This window comes from Felis catus, chromosome C1, assembly GCF_018350175.1.
Source record: "Felis catus isolate Fca126 chromosome C1, F.catus_Fca126_mat1.0, whole genome shotgun sequence".
NCBI classification, from domain to species: Eukaryota; Metazoa; Chordata; class Mammalia; order Carnivora; family Felidae; genus Felis; species Felis catus.
Window position 1 is genome coordinate 24,045,294 of NC_058375.1, and position 20,372 is coordinate 24,065,665.

The following is a 20,372-nucleotide window of genomic DNA, read 5'->3' on the forward strand; positions in this document are numbered from 1 at the left end:
AGGTCTACTATTTTTAGACCTTAAATAAGGGACACCTGGGTGGCTCAGGCTCGATTGGACGTGGGACTTCGGCTCAGGTCATGATCTCACTGTTCATGGGTTCGAGCCCGCGTCGGGGCTCTGTGCCGACAGCTCAGAGCCTGGAGCCTGCTTCAGATTCTGTGTCTTCCTCTCTCTCTGCCCCTGCCCCGTTCGTGCTCTGTCTCTCAAAAATGAATGAACATTAAAATTGAAAAAAAATTAAAATGTCAAAAATAAGGTCTACTACAAACAAGAAAAGAAAAAAAGAATGTGTCGTGTGATCCATACCGAAAACTGTCATGATCTGGCTGTTAGAGTCACAGACGATGTAGGAGTTGAGACTGGATGTCACTAATTACATCCGACTACCACTCAAAAAGAAATGATTTTTAAGTGAAAAGACCTCCCACTATGGAATGCTCCAGTCCTGACGGTAGAGACTTGACCTTGAAACAATGTAAAGTGTCGATCTAATGGCGTGAGCTTTCCTTGCCTCTTTCTTTACTATGTCAGCTTTTACGTCGTGTTTTTCAAATCCACAGTGATCCGTAATAACTTGAAACTATGGAAATCAGTATTCAGGGCAGAAAACAGAAACCACTCTTGGTATCTGAAGCATAAGGAGGCGTTGGGTGTTTACCAGGTGGCTGGAGGGGTGGCAGGAGTGCACTCTGGGCTGGGCTCAGGGACACCACCGCTAGAGCTGGCTAAAAACACAGCATGGTGGTGGCGAGCCAAGACTGGGACGGAGCACGGCAGCTGCTGCCACGGCCCCCCAACATTCGCAACACTAGAGGCCAGACATGGATACAGAAAAACCCAGTGGGCTCTCCCACTGAGCTTGTGAGCAGTAATGACCCAAGGAAGACGACAGTGGCCTCTGCCTGTCATCTGCCTTCTGGATCTTGCACGGTGGCAACCAGTGCTGGAAACTAATCCACACTTGGAGCACTTAGCTGTACGGGATTCTGGGAAATAATTGTCAGCTTTCCTTCCTCTGCAGGATAAGAAGGCACACCGGCAGGTGGGAACAGATGCAGAGTGAATCCGTCCACTTTGTCCTCCACTGTATTTTTAATTATTTTTCACCTACTTGATCTGCTTCTAAGCAGCTACTAAGCACTGCTTGATCTGCTTCTAAGCGTGTGTTTTTAAATCTCACGCTATTATCGTGGACTTGTAGATTTCTCCTCTACTTCAGTGAGTTCCTGCTTTATATATCGCAAACGCTTAATTAGGTATGTACACGTTCATTTATTTTTACATCTTTTTGGTAGGTTAGGATTTTCATCCGTGCCAAATGTTCTTTCTTGTGACCGGTGTTCTGTTGCTTTAATTCGTTTACTAGTTCGTTCATCTATTAGAAGTAATAAATTCTTTATTATCATAATTATTCATTTACTGTTTGCTTATATTTATTAGTACCTTGCTTCTTTGTGGTCACTATTTGCTTGGTATAATTTTTCTATCCTTTTCTTTTTCTTTTTTAAATTTTTTTGAATTTACATCCAAGTTAGCATATAGTGCAATAATGATTTCAGGAGTAGTATGACACCCAGTGTTCGTCCCAACAAGTGTCCTCCCTAATGCCCGTTGCCCATTTAGCCCATCCCCCCCACCCAACACCCCTCTGGCAACCCTCAGTTTGTTCTCTGTATTTAAGAGTCTCTTGGGGCGCCTGGGTGGCGCAGTCGGTTAAGCGTCCGACTTCAGCCAGGTCACGATCTCGCGGTCCGTGAGTTCGAGCCCCGCGTCAGGCTCTAGGCTGATGGCTTGGAGCCTGGAGCCTGTTTCCGATTCTGTGTCTCCCTCTCTCTCTGCCCCTCTCCCGTTCATGCTCTCTCTCTGTCCCAAAAATAAATAAACGTTGAAAAAAAAAAAAAAACTTTGAGTCTCTTATGTTTTGTCCCCTTCCGTTTTTATATTATTTTTGCTTCCCTTCCCTTATGTTCATCTGTCTTGTATCTTAAATTCTCTATCCTTTTATTTTCAACCTGTATGCGGTTTAGCTTTTCACCACACCTCTTGTGCATGACATAGCTAGTCTTTAGAATTCCAATCAGAGCGTCTCTGTCTTTCATCGATGTGTTTAATCTAATCATATTCTTGGGATTACTAATATAGTTGGTCTTATTTCTGCCGCTGCTTTCTACACTTATTACAAATTCTCTGCTTCCTTTGTATTCCTCTTTGTCTTATTTAGGGTTTTATTTTATTTATTTTTAACGTTTATTTATTTTTGAGAAAGAGAGAGACAGAGTGTGAGCAGGGGAGGGGCAGAGAGAGAGGAAGACAGAATCGGAAGCAGGCTCCAGGCTCTGAGCTGTCAGCACAGAGCCTGACGCGGGGCTCGAACCCACAGACCACGAGATCATGACCTGAGCCGAAGTCGGACACTTAACTGACTGAGCCACCCCAGGCGCCCTAGGATTTATCAAATCACATTTACCCCCTTTATTTTCCTCAAAAGAAAAAAAACGTCCTCTTTCTAATCTTCAACAGTGACCCTTAAACTTATAACGTGTATACTTTAGTTTCTTCCAGTCCAGTTTGCTAGGCCTCTGCCAGAGCCCTGCCGGGACACCCCTAGATGTGGCTGCACCTCTAAGACCTGGTTGTTGCTGAAGTTACTAGATTTCCTGTGCCGCTGGGCTCCCAGCAGCTCAGGCCACGTCCAGGCCATGTCCTCATTCCCATCCTGCCAGGTTGTGGACAGACAGCCAGGAATGGACCCGAGCTGTGGCTACTGCAGGCAAGCACGCTTGTGTTTATGAAAAGCAGAACTTTTTCAAGGCTGCCAGGGGCCCCTGGCACCCTGACCAAGGCTGCTGATGGACACACATCAGATCGATGTGACTTATCGCTGTTGATGTTGACTCCGATCATCTGGCTGGGTCATGTTTGCCAGGTTTCTCCTCTGAAAAGGCCACTCTGCCCCCCAACTGTACTCTTAGGAAGGAAGTCACTGTGTGCAGCCCACGCTCAGGTAGTGGGGAGCTGGGCACCATTTCCCTGAGGGTGGAATTTCTACATAAATTATTTGGGATTCCGCATGGGAGATTTGTCTCTTCGCAATCATTTATTTATATCATTTATTCAATCATTTATTTATATCAGTATGGACTCATGGATATTTATTTTACTTGGGTTACAACCCAATGCTGCCTTTTTTTTTTTTTTAATTTTAAGGAGAGAGAGAGCACGAGTGGGGAGAGAAGCAGAGGGAGAGAGAGAATCCCAAGCAGGCTCCACCCTCAACACACAGTCTGACACAGGGCTTGATCCTATGACCCTGGGATCATGACCTGAGCCAAAAATCGAAAGTCGGACACTCAACCGCCTGAGCAACCCAGGTGCCCCCAGTGCTGCTTTATTTATTTTGTTGGTCAAACTGTTCCAGCTGTGGCCACTGGGAGTTCTTCTAGTTGGGTCCTGTGTCTCTTAACATTTTGACATATCTCTATTATTGTGTGTGGCGGGCGGGGGGTGGAGGGAGGTATATTTCCCACCTCTTTGGAGACTTTGCAACCCTACTGATGTCAGATGTCAGATGTAGCTGGGACCCAGACTGACCCCCTCCTTCACTCACCCCTGCCGCTTGCCATAGGGCCTTCGAACCCTGAGCCCTGGCTGCACCTCTGACTGTGCCACTGGACACACTGAACTTGAGACCCTGCCTTTTCTTCCTTCTCCTAGCCACTGCCCTGAGAAACAATGCCCTCTCCCTTGGCTGAGTCTTTCTGCCAGTTCCGGCCCCAGAAAAGCTTTGTAACCTTAGTAACATAAATGCTATCCTCAATGTGTGAGAATAAACTTATTTAAAGGACAAAATAAAACAAAAAAAATCTTCGTCTCTGTTATCTTTGAAACCTACCTTATCGTCTCTGTTCCTGAGACCTCAGACAAATGTCCTTTTGCCTGAGACTATTACTGTTACACACCCTCCTCTCTGGCCAGTGTAGCACCAAGGTCTCTGGAGATTCCAATCCTAGTGGCCCTGAGCAGTCACTTGACCTCACAAAACCTCTGTTTCCTCTTCTGTAAGAGAGGGATAATGAAAGCCTTCCAATGGCCACCACTGTGTTTATTAGGTGATAACTTAGGAAAAGCACCTACTATGGGGCCTAACACACATAGCAGGTGTTCAGCAAATGGCAGCTATTATCACTGCCAGTAGTGAGAACAGGCATTTGTCTCCCTCTCCCACGTCTCTTTCTCAAGTCCACCCCCTGCTCTGAAGCTCAGACATGACAAAGCCACTCTTCCACTCACGATCCCTCCAGGATCCAGAATATCGAAACTTCCCGGGATTGAAGATCTTACGGAATCTTGCCCTGCTCCAAGACTGGCCTCGTCTTCCTTCTCTGCCCAAATCCCACCAGGCTGTTCACTGTGCCCTGAACAGGCCTCACTTTATACCTCCTTGCCTTTGCCTATGCTATTCCTTCTGCCCACAAGGCTCTTCCAGCCTTTCTCCCTCTGGAGACGCTCAGGTCGGGTTTCTGTTCTCAGTGACAGAAACCAACCAACCAATTGGAGCTTGTGGCTCCTTCCTGCCTCACAACACCTCCTGGTACCGTGGTTGCTGCTGCCGCCTCTGCCCCCCACCCCCAGGGTGGGCAAACAGGGGCCTGTTTTATTGGACCGAGTGGTAAGGAGGAAAGCACGTGGGCTCAGAATCCCACAAACCTGGGTCTGACCTGCATTTGGATCCCGGCTCTGCAGTTTATCAGCTGCGTGGCCTCAAGCAAGTCCCCTAACCTCTTTGCGCCTTACTTTCCTTATTTATAAAATGATCATAATAGTAGTTATTCCATAGGAATGTTGTAAGATTTAAGTAGATAATCCATGTTAAGCACTTTGCATAATGCCCAGCACACAGAAAGCGCTTAATAAATGGTCCCGTTCTCTCATCTTATTAATATCAGGCAGCCAGGAGTCGCCCGCTCTGCCAGGCTCCATTTATTGATGGATTCAAGGCTAAAAATAGAGCTGCAGCTTTGGGGAGTAGGGCCTTCCAGAGCCAGGAATTGATGCCCTTGCTACTGCGGATGGGGAAGGAGCCTGCCTCTCCCTCCAGGGGCTCTCAGAGAAATATACATCTTGATGCCTTTCTCCCATTGATTCCAGGGCAGGCATGCAGAGGTCAGCCCAGCCCAGGCTGATGAGCTCTCCTAGCAGGGGGCTCTGTGATCCAACAGGCCGGCTTCTAACTCCAGCCCTGCCTTTGACTGGCTCTGTGACCTTGGGCAAGCAATGTTCCCTCTCTGAGGGTCATGATTCCTCTGTAGCCCGGAAAATAGACAATGGTAATAACAGAACTTGGAAGAACCAACAGCTTACATGCACAGAGGCCCTGGGACTCTGCCTCATGATGTCCCCCCCCCACCCCGGGCCTCGGTTTTCCTATCTCTGAAATAGACACAGTAGCCCTCACCTTAGAAGGCTGTTGTGAGTACCTAGAGAGGTCACGGACAGCAGTCACTGACAGGAGGAACACCGGATGGGAACCAGAGTTATCTAATGGCCCAACATCTCCCTGTCACAGGGTACGGAGAGCAAAGACAGAAATTTATTTCAGCTGTGTGTAGCTATTGATCCACCAGCCTTGGAAAATGCAAAGAAATGCATCCAACAGAAAAACACCTCTCACCTTGCGCTGCTAACAGACTAGCCCTGCCAGTGCACAAAGCACTTCCGTGCCACTCACTTCCCCTGCCATCAGTTCAGTGCTCTTGGCGAGTCGTTTTGTCTCCCAGGACAAGACACTGATTTAATTAAAGCAGAGCCTGAATTGTGGGCAGGACCCCCATTTTCCCCTCTGCAGCTAATCTTAACGGTGACGTCAGAGGGCGTAAATCTGGCTTCTGGGGACACTGAGCCAGCCTCCTTCACATAGATATGCAGGGGCTGGACGGCCCACAACCCCTTCTTTCCTTCTTCCCTTCCTGAGACAGGTCCAGTCAGGCTTTAGCCCCTTGCTTATTTCTGACCACGAGATGGGTACATAATTGTATGACAATACCATTAATCTGGGGCGCCTGGCTGGCTCAGTAGGAAGAGCAGGCGACTCTTGACCTCAGGGTTGTGAGTTCGAGCTCCACACTGGGTGTAGAGATTACATAGAAATAAAATCTTTAACAAAATAAAAAGCAGACTAAAAATAAAAATACACAATCCCATCCCAGTACGTATCATCTCACAGTCCTCACAGAGGAGGACAGTATAGTAGTCCCTACAAGAGATCAAGAGCCTTTGGCCAGGGCACCAGGTACAAAGGCTCTCATCCCAGTCTCCTATAATCTGTGCACCTGACAAAGAGGGAGGTGGTCTTAGTTTCCTCAGTGTGTATATTTACTTCTTTGCACATTCACGGTATTCTTGCTTGCACACAGCAGAGTCCATTCTGGCCAGTTTAAGTAGAAAGGGAATTTACTCAGGGATGTTAGCTTATCGGATGGTGAAGAAACAGACTCTAGATGCAGTTTTCAGGACCGTGTCCAAGAAGCGCACAACCGATGTGGGAGCTGCTGCTGTCGTCACTGACTCCAGAGCCATACCGCCTTGGCCACCACCCAGGCTAGCATGCAGCTGGCCCCACACAGAGCTCACTGCCCCCCCCCCCCCGCACCCCGCCATTGGTATCTCAGATCGATCGGTGAGTGTGATTGGAGGGAAGTAGGTCACATGCCTGCACCTTCGCTTCAAGAGAGGCAGGCTTCTGCTTTGGGAAGGAGGAACTCAAGATATCCGGAATAATCAAAATGTAGAAAGAAATTTTAAAGGTCATTGGGCGAAGAGCAAATATTCAGTACAGCTTCTTTTTTGTCTATTTCCCCCACCTGGAACATACACTCCATGGGGCAGATGTCTTGAATGTCTCGTTCTCGTTCACCTCTCTGTCCCCAGCACCTTACATGGAGCCTGTGGGGAATGAACAGACAAATAAAACGTGGGTCAGGAAAGAACCACCTGTACCTTGAGGCTATCGGCCAACTTGCCGTCTCTCAGGGGGCTGTAGCTCCATGCCTGGGGGAAATGTGTTCCTTCTTAAACCATACGATTCATGGATTCAGCAGGCTGCAATGGGATGCCCATTCCTTCACAGCCTCTTGCCTGATGGTGAAATTGTCTTCACCTTTCATTTCTCAGTTTTGACTCACCTCTTCCTGGAGGCTTTCCTCGATGTGCAACTCCATCACTTATCGCTGCCATGGTCAACCACCATCACCACTTTGCCCCAGGGAACGGGTTTGGTATGGAGGTTACAGTCTAAAAGGCTGACTTCAAATGCCGGCTTAGGCTCTCGCTAGGTGTCAGAGCTTGAATAAGTCATGTTCGCCTTCTGAGAATTGTTCTCCTCATCTGTGAAGATCCTGAGGATCACTCTCCTTGTCTAAGTCACAGAGTTGTTGTGAGGTTTAAGCGAGATATTGTATGCAAGCTCTTCCACCGGGGGGGCTGGGTGCAAGAGAGCTAGCTCGGTTTGCCATTCCGGCTGCTGCCTTTGCAATCCTTATTATTCTAGCACTTACTGAGGCAACGCTATGGTTGTTTGCATGTCTGCACCCCCAACTTACCTGGAAATCAGGAACTGGGGTGTCCATGACTCCCCCGCTCCCTATCTCCCCATGTACCTGTCCTATGGACGGGGTGCTCACACAGGGCTTGTTGTATAAACAATTAGCTAAGTCAAAGAAATCACAAATGCAGAGACTTATAGACAAAACACCGAAATTCCATATATTAGAAAAATAACTATAATTTAAATGTCACCCAGGAGTGGGGAAAATGGCAAGTGGGTAACGTCTACCTTATGTAAGGGTTTCATACACACCGATGAAAAATGCCTGAGTTGCTAAGAGATACATGTGGACAAAGGTCACAAGCAAGTAATTCGAGCAAGGAAGTAGAAGCAGTAAGTAAACATGGAAGAATATGCAACCTTCAACAGGAAATAGGAAATAAAAGTGAGATGCAAATGAAAACAACAATAATATGGAATATGTATTTCAATAGGAAATTGTGACACTGCAAGATGTCCAGTAGCAGAAGGGTCACATAAATAATGATACATTGATTCAATGGCATGATGTTCCGCCATTAAATAATTACAAGAACATGGACACAAGTGCTTATAATATAGTAAGTCTACAAGCAGACTGCAAAATTAGATTTAAAGCGTGATCACAAGGGTGCAAGATATTCATCTTGACTTGATGAAAACCTGGCAGAAAATACTAGAAAATGGAAACAGTCCCCTTGATTAAAAAAAAAAAAGAGAGAGAGAGAGAGAATGCCCGCCATACACCAGACACTATGCCAAGGGCTTATTTCTACTAAACAAGAGTACAGAAAAGAGATAGAAGACCTCACAGAAACAAAAGAAAACAACCGAAGGAAATACAACAAGCTGTCAGGATTCAGGAAAATGGTATCGCAGAAATAAAAGTCAATGTGAAAGCAGTACCAAAGAAAACAGACTCTTCTGAAATACCACTAGGGACAGAGTGGTTAGAAATGAGGAATGTGAGGGGTGCCTTGGTGGCTCAGTCGGTTGAGCGTCCGACGTCGGCTCAGGTCATGATCTCGTGGTTCAGGAGTTCGAGCCCCGCATCGGGCTCTGTGCTAACAGCTCGGAGCCTGGAGCCTGCTTCGGATTCTGTGTCTCCTTTCTCCCTCTCTCTCTCCCCCTCCCCTGCTCACACACACACTCTCACTCTCAAAAATAATAAACATTAAGAAAAAAACTTAAAAAAAAAAAAAGAAATGAGGAGTGTGAGAAAGACAAAATGGAAAGATTTTTCTTAAGCTTAAATGATGAGAGAACATGACAGAGACCATATACACATAACAGAAAAAATTTAAAAAAAAAACAGCATCAAACAAATATCCTAAGATATAAGAAAATGTTTTTTTAAAAAAGGAGACAGTGAAAAGTTAATGAGACCCAGGAAAATGGATTCATAATGATCAATACCAAGTATGTCCTAATAAGGGTATTAGATCTCAAAGTTATAAATAATAATAATAATCATCATCATCATCATCCTTTGGGCAACTTGACAAAAGGCAACTAGTCACTTACAAGTGGGGGCATATCAGGCTGGCCTCTGACTTCTTCATGGCAGCATCCAGCATTAGAACTCAATAGAGCACCACCTACAAAGTCAGCAAGGAAAGAAAGTGTGACTCAAGGGTTTTATTTTGAGCCAAACTGCTGATCAAGTATAAAGCAGAAGACAACATTTTTGAACATGTGTGGGAGTTTGGAGGCTGAAGCAAAAGCACAGTCTGGATTTATTGGAAGAACAGGACTTTTTTTTTTTTTTTTTCTCCTTTTGGTGACCTAGAGGCTTAGTCATAGTTTCATTTATTTGTTTATTCAACAGACACTTACAGACCCTCGTATGTGTTGGGACCTGTGTCCCAGACTATAAACGAATCTTGTATCAAGGGCGAGAGAGGGCGGAAGGAAAGTTTCCTTGAAGAGGTGAGTTGGCCTTTGAAAGATAAGTGGGAGTACATAAAGGAAAGGGTATTCCAGGCAAGAAGAAGAGCGGGCAGGAATGAGGAATGGAACAGATATTCTAAGATAGACTTTAAGATCTCATCAAAACTGTGTTCTGGAATGTCCAGACATCTGGAATGGGATCAGTGGGTAAATCCTAAAGACTCAGGATTGGGAAAGAGTAAGAGGCCTTGAATGCTGGGCTTTTCAAAGGCTTAAACTTCATCCCATAGGGGCTGTGGAATCTTGGAATGGTTGAAGCACGACAACCACTGTTTAGTCGCGGAAGAAGAAGATCAGAGGTTCCACGAGGATTCAGATTTCACTATTCCCACGGCTGCTTAAGCTAGCATTCACACTTGATGATACACATTCGAGCCATTCCCTTGAAAGTCAGGAACAAAGCAAGGTTGCCCGCTAACGCCACTTTTGCTCACTGTCGCATTGGAAGTTCTGGCCGGCACAGAAAGACACAAAAAAGAAATTAAAAGGGTAAGGATTACTGTACTGTATCTAAATACCCTTCATCGCTGAGTCAAGGAGTGTGCTTGTATATTTCCTTCCTTCTGCATCTTTATGTTTTTCCTGGAGTTTTAAGTGGTCTTTCCTTTGCTCTCACACTATTTGCCTTTATTACTGAGGGCAGAATCTTTCCAACAACTTGGTAAGGTCGGTTTTCTTATCCCCATTTTATAGATGGAGAAGGAGGCTGTGAGGAGTTGACAAGTACCACACAGCACATAGCACACAGCACACGGTGGAGATGGGACTCTTATCTGTCTGGGCTGGATGACCCTGTCACCCCTAGGCTGGCCCTATATGAAGAGACACAGTACGTGTCTGGGAGACGGTGGTGTAGCGAGGGTATGTCTCCATTATTTGAACTTCACAAAGTTCAGAAAGGGGAGGACAGTGTAGAAAATCCCAAGAGGCATCTAATTAATGAAAAGTCTATGAAATGATGCTCAGAGGGCTAGTCACTTTTGTCAATATTCAACTCCCCAAAGAGGCTAAGCAACCTGTCCCCTGCAGCAGGACTTTTGCACGTTCCACCCGACATCCAAGCGTATTCCAGATACACCTCTTGCGTCTGGCTCTTCCTCACCCTTCAGGTCACCCCATTCTTTCCCCTCCTCAGAAAGCACCCACGCACACACCAGATACTCTTCATCTCTACTTCCCTGGATTGCTCAAGGTTTTTGTTACCAAGTCAGGCTCCTTCCTCCCTGAGTGAGGATGCTTCTTGAAGGCTCCCTCGGCCCTGGGGTGCCCATCCCACCAGATCATCAGATTACCCCATTCCTACCGAGGTCACCATCCCTAGTACCTGTAGAATGAAGGAAAATAAAGCACTTGAGGGGAGGCACGTGGGTGGCTTAGTCAGTTGAGGGTCCAACTCTTAATTTTGGCTCGGGTCGTGGTCCCAGGTTCGTGGGATTGAGCCCCCCATGCAGCTCTGCAGTGAGCATGGAGCCTGCTTAAGATTCTCTGTCTCTCCCTCTGCCTCTCTCCCCTTCTCTCACTCTCTCTAAAATAAAATAAAAGAGAATAAAATAAAATAAAATAAAATAAAATAAAATAAAATAAAATAAAATACACCTGGAATATTCCATATTATTTTGCACCTGGAAGCAGAGGACTTCCTTTTGAGCACAAGTGAGAACCCCTCAGCGGCTCCCGCATCTTCTAAGCCCCCACACCTAATCATCTACTTAGTACATTTTTTTTTAATTTTTTTTTCTTTTTTTTTAATTTTTTTTTTCAACGTTTATTGATTTTTGGGACAGAGAGAGACAGAGCATGAACGGGGGAGGGGCAGAGAGAGAGGGAGACACAGAATCGGAACCAGGCTCCAGGCTCCGAGCCATCAGCCCAGAGCCTGACGCGGGGCTCGAACTCCTGGACCGCGAGATCGTGACCTGGCTGAAGTCGGACGCCCAACCGACTGCGCCACCCAGGCGCCCCTAGTCAGTACATTTCTTGAGCACTTCTCATGTGCCAGGCCTGGGCCAAGCACGGGGTATACAGCCCAGACAGGTGACTCACTACACGAAGGCCCCCCAGCTGACAGACAAGTGGGGCCAAGATCCAGCCCGTGGACCAACCACCAGACTGTGGGCTCACAAAGCTGTGTCTGCTTCACAGGGTGCCTTTTCCTACTTCCTTCAAAAGCAATGGATGTACCTGAAGCAACCCTGCACATCACCGAGTTAGATCGATATGATGCCCGCCCACGTGCAGTTACGGTTCAGGGGTGGGGGACAGACAAATAATTAAACAACTAAATATGTAATTAGAATTCACTCCTATTTTGCTGGTGAGGACACCGGGTTCCTGAGAAGCAAAGTCAGTGGCCCAAGGCCACTCCACTAGTGAATGACAGAGAAGGGTTCAAACGCCTGGCTCCTGGCTCCAGGGCCACAATCTGCCCAGCAGGATGAAAGAGGCATTTGGGATACATCGGTATTCATGGGGAGCATCAGCCCTAACCTTTATCATCTCAGCTTCTCCCTCTTCCTGACCACACAGGTGATAAAACTGGCTTTCTCTGATCCTGAAGGGCCCTCCTCTTGACCTTGCCAGCCTTTTCGGCTCGGCTCACTTGGATACACCTGCTCCCTATTGCAGGGGGTTGTCATGAAAAGACATTTTTTACTTCCTGACTCATGTGTCTTTGGGACCTAATCATTCGTCCCAGGGGCTGGGCTGGGGACAGACCTGAGTGACAGCCCCTGTGCTCTACTCATGATTCCATTCACAGCGGCAACTAAAGCCATAATATAGCTAGGAATAAGCCGATATGAATAAAATTATAAAACTTTACTGAAGGACATAAAAAAAAAAAAAGATCTGAATAAATGGAGAGCCACACCATGTTCACGGATGGAAGAGCTCGGGGTTATAAAGATGTCGGTTCTCCCCAAAGTAATCTATAAATTGAATGCAATTTCAATCAAAATATCAAAGGTACCTTGTATGGAATTTGACAATCTGATTCTTGAGTCTAACAGGAAGAAAAAATACACAAGAATAGAATATCCAAAAAAAATTTTTTTTAGAATTTTTTATTGTAGTAAAATATACATAACATGAAATTTACCATTTTAACCGTTTGTAAGTATACAGCTCAGTGGCACTGAGTACTCTCACAGAGCTGTGCCCCCAACACCACCATCCATTTCCACGACTCTTTCATCTTCCCAAACTGAAACTCTGTCCCCATTAAACACTAACTCCCTGGGGCACCTGCGTGGCTCAGTCTGTTGAGCGTCCAACTTCCGCTCAGGTCACGGGTCTCATGGTTCGTGAGTTCGAGCCCCGCGTTGGGCTCTGTGCTGACAGCTGGGAGCCTGGAACCTGCTTCGGATTCTGTGTGTGTGTCTCTCTCTGCCCCTCCCCCTCATGCCTACGCGTGTTCTCTCTCTCTCTCTCTCTCAAAAATAAATAAACATTTAAAAAACAAACCAAAACCCCACCAACTCCGCAGTCCCTCTTTCTCCACAGGAAAAACTAATTTTAATGAATAAAAATGAGGGGGGGACTATCAAGCCTGAAATAAAAATACTTATAAAACAAGAGTTTTATTTCTTTATTTCCTTCCTTCTCTCCTTCGTTATCTATGTATCCATCTATCTATATTATGTGTAGCATTTCAAATCCGCGAAGAAAACATAGGCGATTTAATTAATGGCACCAGGACAAATGACTCTCCGATTTGAAAGATGGAAAATTTGAACTCTGCCTTACACCAGACACACATACAAAGTACCTTTGATTTCAAGAGCTGAATGTAAAAAAACAAAACCCCATAAAAGCTTTAGAAGACACGTAGGAAAGGTGGAAAGATTTGACTACATTTCGCTTCAGAATGACAGAGACTGCATGAGCCAAGTTAAAAGACAAGTAACAGACCCGGGGAAACAAATCCACCATAGACAGGCAGGAATGCAGCTAGTACATATCTCAAAATAACAATTTTGCTTTTATTTTTTCGACTTCCTTATGTCAATCAAAGGTTCCACTCTACCCCCAGGAGAATTAGTGCTTTCATAGCAGGAACATAAAGAAAGAGAAACAGCCTGCGTTCAGATGTCATTGTTTTTGAACTTCCCAGATCATCAGAAACCACACTTTGGAAGGCAGAGGCTTTCATTTGCAAGAGGCTGCTTTTGCCAAAGAAAAGTGCTTTCGAAAATCAAAAAGGTAGATCCTGAAGGAAGCTGAAGATAGAGTTTATACCTTAGCTATAGATTGAAAGAGGACACGGGGCGCCTGGGTGGTGAAGTCGGTAAGCGCCCGACTTCAGCCAGGTCACGATCTCGCGGTCCGTGAGTTCGAGCCCCGCGTCAGGCTCTGGGCTGATGGCTCAGAGCCTGGAGCCTGTTTCCGATTCTGTGTCTCCCTCTCTCTCTGCCCCTCCCCCGTTCATGCTCTGTCTCTCTCTGTCCCAAAAATAAATAAACGTTGAAAAAAAAAATTTAGATTGAAAGAGGACAGAAAAGACCCAGACCATGGGCCGCCTGGGGAAGTCAGTGGGGTCACTGGGATGGGAGAAAGGAAGGGAGTGGGATCGGACAGGGCCTCGGAAGAGGTCAAGGGGGACTGAGATGAAGGAACCAGACCTGTGGGGCCACAAGGAGGGGAAAACAGTCAGTGCCCAGAGACCGCTAAGCCCTCCGTCATTACTACCAGGGAGCTTCGTGGGGGGCTGGGGCTTCACCGGCAGATCCTCTGTGGTCGCTTAGGTGGGTGCCCCAGGCCACTTTGGCCACTGGGCTCTTCACTGTCCAGCCAGGGCCTTCACGGACAGTTGTCTGCAGTGCTCAAAAGGAGCGATGCCCAGCCCTGTCCTGAGACTTTGCTGAGGAGCTCCATCCACACTCACCCCTATCAATGTCACCCCTTTCTAAATGGCCTAGGACTCTTGTCAGCCTCCTAAACCAGAGGGTGGGATCTTTGACACCCATAGAAGAGGCGGTACTATGGAAGTGCAGACCCCTTGCAACCTGTACTCGCTAGAACGAGATAACGGCAAAATCCGCTTTGGCTAAAGAGATCCACAAGACATAAAGAACTCTTATAAATCAATAAAAAAAAATAGACCGGTAATGCAATACAAAAAATGGGCAAAGAATATGAAAAATAAAATGCACAGAAGACATACAAACCTCTAACAAAGTGTATGAAAAGAAAAATACGGATTGATTTATTTATTTTAGTTTACTTATTTATTTTGAGAGAGAGAGCATGGGGGAGAGGAGCAAAGAGAGAGAATCCCACACAGCCTCCGGGCTGGCAGCTGGGAGCCCAGCTCGGGGCTTGAACTCAGCAACTGTGAGATCACAGCCGAAATCAAGAGTGGGACGCTTCACTCACCGAGCCAACCAGGCACCCCTCGGTAGAAATGTTAAATATGCACACCTTTAAGCCCAGCAATCCTCCTTCAACCAAAATGTCCCTCCAGGCAATGAGAGAATCTTGGGTAAAGGGTGTCTGCCCAACAGGAGTGCAGTAGGGTTGTTTCCCAACATTGCGGTTAGAGTGAAAAATTGGGTAATAGACTGGGAGTGCAGCTGGGGGGTGCTGCCTTTTAGGGAAGGCGGACATGATAGGCTTGACTGACACAGCCTTAAAGAAGGTGAGAAGCGATCCATGGGGACTCGGGAGAAGACACTCTAGGCACCAGGAATAGCTGATGTGAAGGCCCCCAAGCTGCATCTGCAGGAAAGGGAAGCTGCCATTGTGGCTGGAGCAGAGACACGGGCAGACGGGAGAGGTCTCTTGAAGGAGGGCACACCGGGCACCCGTGGGAGGTGGCATGGGTAGGCAGGTCATGTAGGGCCTTGTAGGCCGCTGTAAAGGTGCTCTGATACTTGCTCTGAGATTGGAAACCACTGGAGGGATTTGTCGTTAAGATAAAAAAAAAAGAGCGGAATATAAGCTCAAAGTATAGCTTGAGAGGTTTAAAAACTCATTTTAAAATTACTAAAAGGAGGGGCGCCTGGGTGGCTCAGTCGGTTGAGCATCGGACTCTTGATTCGCGGCTCAGGTCGGGATCTCACAGTTGGTGGGGTTCAGCCCGGATGGGGCTTTGCGCTGACAGCACAGAGCCTGCTTGGGATTTTGTCTCCTTCTCTCTCTGCCCCCTCCACAGCTTCCCTTCCCCACCCCCACCCCCACCCACTATCTCGGTCTCAAAAATAAATAAATAAACATTAAAAACAAAACTGAAAGGAAATAACCAAAATTGACCACAGCTGCTGCTGAGTTAGAGTGACAGGGTTATTCTTTTTTTTTCCCCCCTCTCCAACTTTTAATGTCTCCTTATAGCATGTTTGTAAGAAAAAACCTTTTTCCAAGAGCTGTTTTTGTAAACCGGCTCTCGATGGGGAAACTACGAAGGAGGAGGAAGGACACAGAGAGCTGTGAAAGGTTGGCGGTGTTTCCAGGCCAAGATAGAGGCGGACCTGGAGGGAACGGGGGCTGAGGCTGAAGCGGGAGGGAGACAGGCCCGGGAAGGAGAGAGGGGACACTGAAGCAGATGGAGAGAGAGGTGGCCGCCAGGATGGCCCCGCCAGCCCCCTCCCCGCCAGGCCCTCCCCCCCCCCCCCCCCCCCCCCCCCCCCCCCGCGCCTGACCCAGGCAGCTGAGCCTGAGCCGCATTCCAGCATCTCAGGAAGGCCCACGGCTGCCTGGACCGGATGGTCCTCAGCAGGGAAACAACATGATGGAACTTGAGCGCCCGCGGGGGCCCACGTCTGGGAGGGGGACCGGCCCAGCACAAACCCGCAGAGAAGCACGGCTGGGGCTGCCCGACGCTTTCACGCCACACTCACGCATCGCACAGCATGTCTGTTACAGCCTGCACGCACAAATTCCGGCGCCTGCCTGCCGAGGGCTGGGGGGGTGCCGGGGGCACCCCGGAGGGCAGCAGCCGCACCCGGCAGCAGGAATTCTTTGGGAGCCCCTGTAGGAATCCCCCAAAACGCCTTCGGGGACTGGGGATGCCCCTCCCACTTCCCGCCCCCTCCCCCAACTCGAAGCAGCTGGGGAGACAGTTCGGTGCCCTTCCCCCTCCCCGCAGCAAAGGTTGCCTGCGTTTAGCTGGGTAAAGCCGCTCAGCCCTCCAGCTGGGAACAATTTAGAAATGCAGGAAGCTGATGCCCGTGGGGCAACCCTTAACGGGGGAGGGGAGGGGAGGGGGGCTGGAATCTCGGAAAAACACCTCGGCTGTCAGGCCCCAAGTGGAACAATGCCGAGGCCACGGCTCGTGGGTCCTCAGAGCGGCCCAGACGGAGCCCGGTTGCCCACAGGGGTAACCAACTCCGAGACCATCCTTGTGAAAGAAATCGTTTGTCCTGGAGAAGGTCCCCCCCCCATTCTGGGTTTCTCTAGGTACTCCATTATTTACCTTGTTCCTCGTTACCCCTATATTTTCTAGAAACAGAAGTCAGCCCTAAATTCAACTCTTCTGACATGGCACCACCGCGGGGGGTCTTGGTGCTTCACCAAATCCTCTTGGCTAATCCTGATAGCCACCTCCAGACACCCCAGACCAATGCCCTTTTGAGGCTTGCACCCTGAGGGCGTTCTCTGGTCTGGAGAGTGGCTGGGGAGCTCATGCCCCAGGAGCAGTCTTTGACCCGTGCCCGGTGGGAGCTGGTGACTCCAGCCTCCTTGCCTCTGAGAAGGGGGTTCCTAACACCTGTTCTGCAGTCTTTCAGAGGATCCCCAAAGGACCTGGGCCCCCTGGTGTGTGAGTGGTGCCCCCCCCCCTCATGGATTCACTGTTCAGCGGTTTTCTTCTTTCCCTGCCTCGTTTCTCCACTCTCTTAAAGGTACTTTCTGGGATCATCTCTCAAGTGAACCACTGGCACCCAAATCTTTTTCCTAGGGTGCGCTTTTGAGGGAATCCAAACTATGGCAGCCACTTCACGGGTGAGGCTGTGCACGTCATATGACATCACATCAGGAGACACACAGCAATTGCAAAGATGGACCTGTGGGCTCAGGCGGGGACAACCTGATTCCCTCCGTTATAAAATTCCCCATCAACTTTTCATATAATAATTTCATCCATCGGTGATTATTGCCTAAATCCATTATTTTATTAGTGATTGTAAAAAAAACAAAAAAAGGTAATTTTCTAATCCTATCAATCCCTCTATATTTATTAGTTGGAATTTTTTTTTATAAGAAACTATCATTCATAAACGACAGCTTTTAGATTGAGATGAAATAGAAGAATGACAGGAGAAGGGCCTGATTCTCTCCTTGTCACTGCTAATTCTCAGGATGAGAACTGGCCTGGTTACCGCCAATGGTGTTTAATAATATTTGGGTGATCTGAGGCTTTCTCTCTCTTTCTCGGAATGTCAATATGGACAGATGATTGTTTACATATTCAGTGTGATCTCATTACTCTGTGACAGTGTCCTTGCTTGCTGGCCCATCAAGATGCCCCAGACTTGTATTGTCTATTTCCTGCCCCAGCTCTGGAATCAGCTGCTTTTCCAAGGAGCCCTGATTCTTGGTGGTTGGAAAACACAATCCGGGCACTAGGCATGCTCACTGATGGTGGATGATCACTGCTTCCAAATTTTTCAGTGGACAGAGCTGGAAAATACATACTTTTGAGCAGAAAAATAGAAGGATTATGGGAGTGCCTGGGTGGCTCTCTCGGTTAAGCATCCAGCTTCGGCTCAGGTCATGATGTCAAAGGTCATGGGTTTGAATCTCCCATCGGGCTCTGTGCTGACAGCTCAGAGCCTGGAGCCTGCTTCAGATTCTGTGTCTCCCCCTCTCTCTGCCCCTCCCTGCTCATGCTCTCTCTCCCTCTCTCAAAAATAAATAAACATTAAAAAAAAATAGGATTATGAGTTCCTGCTAATATTTCCAATTCAAATGTACCATTTCAGGGTTTTTACTTAACTTCTTTGGTTTTATCCTCATATCTCGTACTCTGAAGATCTCAGATTCTAGCATTAACATAATTACTTATTTGCATTATGCAATGATTTATATAAAATAGTTACAAAAACAATGCCAATATTTGTACTAACAGTAAGACTTTCAAATGAAGTTTTAAAATTTCTTTGCAGCTCTTTTTATCCTTAGAAAATATTTTTTTAAGCATGTACCATTGATATATTGTGTTGTAAAGCCACTTCAGGTAATTATTTTCATTGAGTGGTTATATCACCAACTTAATATACAGTTAAGGTCCTTCATTTCAGATTGTTTTTCAAATTTTAGACATTGCCTTTATTTCTCTTTTCCTTTTGATTTAATATTATTTTTGAATGTGTGAAATATTAATCTGATTCCAAAGCCAAAACCATATAACAATATGTATTCAGAAAATTTCGCTTCCATCACTGTCCTTCCACCATGTTCTTTCCTCCCTCAGCAATCATTTTTATTGTTGTTGGGTGGTGGGTTGTTTGTTTTTGTTTTGCTTTTTGGTTTATTCTTCCAGTGTCTCTTTTTGCAATTATAAACAATTTGTATACATATTTATACCCCTTCCTATCCCATTGTTACACAAAAGATAGCATGCTAGATACTCAGTTCCACACCTTGCATTTTTCACTTAGCAGCGTATCCTGGAGATCATTCCACTGTAGTGCATTTTCCACATTTCTTTTTACAGCTGGATGGCACCCTTTGGTTCCTTGGTGTGAATGTACCACAACTTATTCAGCCAGTCTCCCTAATGATAGACATTTGGATTGTTTCCAATCTTTTGTTATCTCAAATAATGCCACAGCGAATAACCTTGTGCATTAATCATTTTAACCTTTTTTTCCAGGGTATCATTAGGCTAGAGTCCTGGAAGTGGAAACGTTGGGCCAAAGGGGAAATGCATAAGTCATCAGGGATTTTTTTTTTTCTTTAGGTATTGCCAAGGTCACCGCCCAAAGAGTTGTACTATTTCGCATTCTCCCTGATAACAATTTTTCAGTCATTCATTCAATAAGAAGATATTGAAACAGTGATAAAGATCAATACAGTCCCTGAGCTCAGGAGCTTCTGGTCTGGTAAGGAACGGGAAGGAACAGATCATCACACAAAGAATCGTTCTAATGTGTATCAGAAGTATCAACTCTGGGGGCGCCTGGGTGGCGCAGTCGGTTAAGCGTCCGACTTCAGCCAGGTCACGATCTTGCGGTCCGTGAGTTCGAGCCCTGCGTCAGGCTCTGAGCTGATGGCTCAGAGCCTGGAGCCTGCTTCCGATTCTGTGTCTCCCTCTCTCTCTGTCCCTCCCCCATTCATGCTCTGTCTCTCTCTCTCTGTCCCAAAAATAAATAAAAACGTTGAAAAAGAAGTATCAACTCTGTAAGAGTTTACGGCTAAAAGCCCTAACCTGATTGGGAGGGTCAGGAAGCCTTCCCTGAGGAATAACATCTAAGCTGAAAATGGATGAACAAGTAGGAATTTGCCAGGAAGAGTGGGTGGAGGAAAATACCTGAGAACAGAGGAAATAAAAATAGAAATCACAATGATCAAACTAGGGAAAATATGTATCACAATCTATGGAGTCCAGTAATCTTCATTCACAAGATAATTTATCATTTAAAATTACGTAGTTAAAAAAAATGCTGGGGTGCCTGAGTGGCTCAGTTGATTAAACGTCCTGCTCTTGATTTTGGCTCAGGTCATGATCTCACAGTTCTTGGGACCAAGCCCTGAGCCACACTGACAGCATGGAACCTGCTTAGCATTTTCCCTCTTTGCCCCTCCCCTACTCCCCTCTCCCCCCCCCCAAAATAAATAAACATTTTTAAATTTTTTTATTAAAATTTTTTTAAATGTGTATTTATTTTTGAAAGAGAGAGAG

At 46.6% G+C, this 20,372-nt stretch overlaps 1 long non-coding RNA gene across 2 annotated transcripts; it reads right to left on the reverse strand.

The window, feature by feature from the left end:
* Positions 1-6,357: 6,357 nt before the first annotated feature.
* On the reverse strand, positions 6,358-16,553 carry LOC102900721. Of its 2 annotated transcripts, none has more exons than XR_006584127.1 (3): positions 16,319-16,553; positions 9,110-9,183; positions 6,358-6,945 (listed from the first exon to the last, which is right to left on the reverse strand). It is a non-coding gene; the product is annotated as an uncharacterized LOC102900721 (long non-coding RNA). The 2 variants fall into 2 exon arrangements; XR_440879.5 differs by having other exon boundaries at positions 16,369-16,551.
* Between the last annotated feature and the right edge of the window lie 3,819 nt (positions 16,554-20,372).